Source organism: Mandrillus leucophaeus, unplaced genomic scaffold (genome assembly GCF_000951045.1).
Source record: "Mandrillus leucophaeus isolate KB7577 unplaced genomic scaffold, Mleu.le_1.0 Scaffold269, whole genome shotgun sequence".
Classification (NCBI taxonomy): domain Eukaryota; kingdom Metazoa; phylum Chordata; class Mammalia; order Primates; family Cercopithecidae; genus Mandrillus; species Mandrillus leucophaeus.
Window position 1 is genome coordinate 973,761 of NW_012102798.1, and position 4,960 is coordinate 978,720.

General features: G+C 35.3%; 1 pseudogene; it reads right to left on the bottom strand.

Annotated features, from left to right (window-relative positions):
- Positions 1-3,677: 3,677 nt before the first annotated feature.
- LOC105542828 lies at positions 3,678-4,260 on the bottom strand (annotated as a pseudogene).
- Between the last annotated feature and the right edge of the window lie 700 nt (positions 4,261-4,960).

A 4,960-nucleotide genomic window follows, 5' to 3' on the forward strand; every position in this document is an offset into this window, starting at 1 on the left:
GCAAGGACAAAAAACCAAACACCACATGTTCTCATTCATAGGAGGGAATTGAACAATGAGAACATTTGGACACAGGAAGGGGAACATCACACACCAGGGCTTTTTGTGGGGTGGGTGGAGTGGAGAGGTATAGCATTAGGAGATATACCTAATGTAAATGATGAGTTAATGGGTGCAGCACACCAACATGGCACATGTATACATATGTAACCTGCACATTGTGCACATGTACCGTAGAACTTAAAGTATAATAATAAAAATAAATATACAAGAAATAATGGAAAAACTCTATTTTCCTTTCCCCCTGGTGTGATCTCGGCTCACTGCAAGCTCCACCTCCCATGTTCAAGTGATTCTCCTGCCTCAGCCTCCTTTGTAGTTGGAATGACAGGCATGCGCCACCATGCCCGGCTAATTTTTGTATTTTTATTAGAGACAGAGTTTTGTCGTGTTGGCCAGACAGGTCTCGAACTCCTGACCTCAGGTGAACCTGCCTGCCTCGGTCTCCCAAAGTGCTGGGATTACAGGTGTGAGCCACCACGCCCAGCCTGAAAGACACTATTTTTCTAAAGGAGATGACTCTATAGTGTATATCTGGATCTTTTTTTCCAAATAAGCATAAAAATGTAAATAAGTTTTTTAACTTTTCAAAATAATTCTAAATGTTTCAGTGGAGGAATACATGTGTAAGATTCGTCAAAGATTGAAGAAATTACTGAGTAGAGACTTGCCCTATGAGATAATAAAAGTGTGTAGAAACCACAGTAATTTCAATAGTCTGCTAATGGCATGAGATTGGTGGGGGAAATCCATGAAACAGAAAAAAAAAGTTCATCATAAACTTATCAAAGTTAGTTCATGCAACAGTCACATTTTAAGTTAGTGGAGAAAAGAACCTTGTTCATCTAGTCAGTGGTGCTTGGAATTGTATAAATGACTGTAAAAATTAAAAAGACAAATACTGCAAGTTCTCACTTGTATGTGGGAGTTAAAAAATTCGATCACATGGAGGTAGAGAGTGTAAAGATAGAAAACAGAGACTGGAAATGGTGAGTGGGGGGAACGGGAGAGAATAAAGAGAATGGGTTAAATGGTTTAAACATATAGTAGAAGAGAAGGAATAGATTAAATGCTTGATAGCAGGTTAGGGTTACTATACTGAACAAAAAATGTATTGTACTTAGGCGATGGACATCTTAAATACCCTGACTTGATCACTATGCATTATATACGTGTATCAAAATTTCTCAAGTACCCAATACATTTACACAAACAAAAACAAGAAAATTAAGGAAAAAAAAAACCTTTGCTTACAAAAAATAAATAATGATAAAAATACAAGTATGCTTTGTATTTCAATTCATAAGTATTAATTTCAGATATGTATATAAGTATAAATGAAAGAGGCAAAACATAAGATAAAATATTAAAAGCTATGCTCACATTAAAAAAGTATATACTAAAAAATAAAAACTCAACTTTAAAGAAAAATAAAGTTGGAGAAAAATTTATTCTGTATATGGTAGGCTAAATGTTATCATTAATACTAAATATATATTAAATATATTAACTATCCCATTCTATACCTAGAATAGGTAAAGACCCATAAGATAAATTATGGCCATAAAATGCAATTGCAGGTAAAGAAAACTTTTACACTGTTGGTGGGACTGTAAACTAGTTCAACCATTGTGGAAGACAGTGTGGCGATTCCTCAAGGATCTAGAACTAGAAATACCATTTGACCCAGCCATCCCATTACTGGGTGTATACCATACTAAATAAAGGTCCATAAGATAAATTATGGACATAAAATGCAATTGCAGGTAAAGAAACAAAGGTTGAAAGGAAAGAAAAGTAAAATAGAAAGACACATAATCAATTAATATTAAAAATATTTTCAACCAAAGAAATGCAAAATGAATCTATGATATTTTGTTGTTTTGTGTTATTTAAATTAGGAAAATTAAAATAAAAATTATAGCACTGCATTTGCTCTGTAATAGGCATGCTTTTACATTGCTGGCAAGAACACAAATTTGTTCAGAGTTTTAAAAAAAATTTGGCAATATGGATCAAAATACATATTTCTCTTAAAAATACATATTTATCTTGTTTCTATTATTATTATTTCATTACTAAAAATTTATGCTAAGAAAAGATCAGAAATTGGTGTATCCTCATTGTAACATTATTGTGACATAAAATATATTGTAACATTCAAAAATTACTGTCCTCAATAATATTTCATGGCATTGGAAATTCTCAAGTTATATCATCAAATGAGAAAATTAAGTTACAAAGAGTATGTGCACTTAAGGCTAAACTCATTCTGAAAATGTCAGCAGTGAACTATCCTCTTTCTACATATTAACAGCATATACCCCTTAAGGTTAACTGTGGTTACTATGTCTATGTGGTAGAACTAAGGCTGTTTGAGAGTTGTGGAAAGAGTAAGCAGAATATAGTTGGAAGACAATAAGATATAAATAAAAGGAATGTAAAAAATTTAGGAGACCCAAAGTTGAAGGAAGAAAGTGATAGAAAATTGTCATGCAATTTTGTTAATTTCCTAGTAGCTCTTAGGATTCTAAGAACAGGTGAGAAGTTGGTGGCCCAGGTTTGTGGATGACATGGGAAGAATGGTGAAGGTCAAAAGTCTGACTAAGTCTAGGGACCATGCAAGGATATCAATTAAAGCATTTAATAGTTTCTAAGCTGTAGACTTTGTTTCTACAGGCTAGTTAGGGAAGACAATGATATTAAAAACTGTTGTGATCGACTTAGAAAATACTGTAAGAGCAAGGGACCAAAGATCATAACGAGGTATTGAAATGTAAAAGACGCTGGATAGTCAAAGCAATCTTAAGCAAAAAGAAGAAAGCTGGTGAGAGGCATCATACTACCTGACTTCAAAATACTCTACAAATCTATTGTAACCAAAAGAACATCATATTGGCATAAAAGCAGACACATAGATCAATGAAACAGAAGAGAGAACCCAGAAATAAATCTATGCATGTATAGCCAACTGATTTTCAACAAAGGCACCATGAACACGCATGGGAAAAAAAGGACAGTCTCTTTGATAAATAGTGCTGGGAACTGGATATCCACATGCAGAAGGAGGAAACAAGACACCTATCTCTCACTATATACAAAAATCAACCCAAAATATATTAAAGACTTCTATGTAAGTCCCAAATTATAAAATTACTAAAAGAAAATATGGATAAATGCTTCATAAAATTGGACTGGGCAAGGATTTTTAAAATAAGAACTCAAAGGCACAGGCAACAAGAGTGAAAATAGACAAATGAGATTACATAAAACTAAAAGCTACTGCATAGCAAAGGACATAATCAATGGAGTGAAGAGACAATCTATAGAGTGGGTGAAAATATTTGCAAACTATGCATCTGAGAAGAGACTAATAACAAAATATGTAAGCCACTCAACTCAATAGCAAGCAACCAAATAATCCCATTAAAAATGGGCAAAAGATCTAAATAGACATTTTTATTTGTTTTTTTTAAACATACAAAAACCATTATTCACAGCTGAAAACCTAAACACAATCTTGGATTCTGAATCTCTGATACTTCCAGAGTCTGTTGGTCAAATGGCATAGCAGCAGGCAGGGAAGCAAACACAGGGGCCAGTCCAGATTATCTTACTCAAGAACATCGCCAAGAGGAAGTGAAGGTCTGATTCAGTCTTGGTCTGAAATACATCTCCCCACACCGTGAGATCAGCATATGTACCTTGGCCTTATTATTGGGGCCTGTGGGAACATTCTCAATCTTTTTCATCAGTAGAAGTCCATCAATGATTTTTCCAAACACTACATGCTTCCCATCCAGACCATTGCACTTAGAGCAGGTGATAAAGAACTGACAGCCATTTGTACTGGGACCACTGTTCACCATGGAAAGCAGGACTGGAGCTGGTGTCTGATTTTAAAATTTTCATCTGCAAATAGTCCCTGGTAAATGCTGGTGATTCCAGTAACATCTCCATTAACAAAATCTCCACCCTGAATCATGAAATCCTTTATGACACTGTGAAAGGTGCTCCCTTTGTATCCTATTGGAACCCGATCTTTACTGAATTATCTGGTGCAGAACTGCCTAAAGTTCTCAGTTGTGTTAGATACAATGTCTACAAAGAGCTGCATCTACATGTGGCCAACTACCTGACTGCCAATGCTGACATCAAAGAATACAACGGGTGCTCAGGGCTTGAATTTGTCACCACCATGGCTTTGACTCAGAAGCAGAAATCTGACGTTTTTCAAAAGAAGACATACAAATGGCCAACAGATATATGAAAAAATGTTCAATACCACTAATCATCACAGATATGCAAATTGAAGCCACAATGGTTTCATTTTACCCCAGTCAAAATGACCATTATAAAAAAAAAAAAAAAAAAAGAAAGATAATAAGTGTTGGGAGGATAGGGACAAAAGAAAACCGACACTGTTGGTGGAAATGTAAATTCGTACAGCCACTGTGAAAAACAGTATGGAGGTTCCTCAAAAAATTAAAAATATAATTACCATATGATCCAGCAATCCCATTCATTGCTGGGTATATATCCAAGGGAAATTAAATCCGTATATCAAAGAGATATCTGCACTCCCATAATTACTGTAACACTATTCACAATACACAAGATATGGAGTCAACCCAAATGACTATCTCCAAATGAATGGATAAAGAAAATGTACATATATGCAATGGAATATTATTCAGCCATGAAACAGACTAAAATAGGCCGGGCACGGTGGCTCACACCTGTAATCCTAGCACTTTGGGAGGCCGAGGCGTGCAGATCACCTGAGGTTAGGAGTTAGAAACTAGCCTGGCCAACATGGTGAAACCTAGTCTCTACTGAAAATACAAAAAATTAGCTGGGCGTGGTGGTGGATGCCTGTAATCCTAGCTACTTGGGAAGC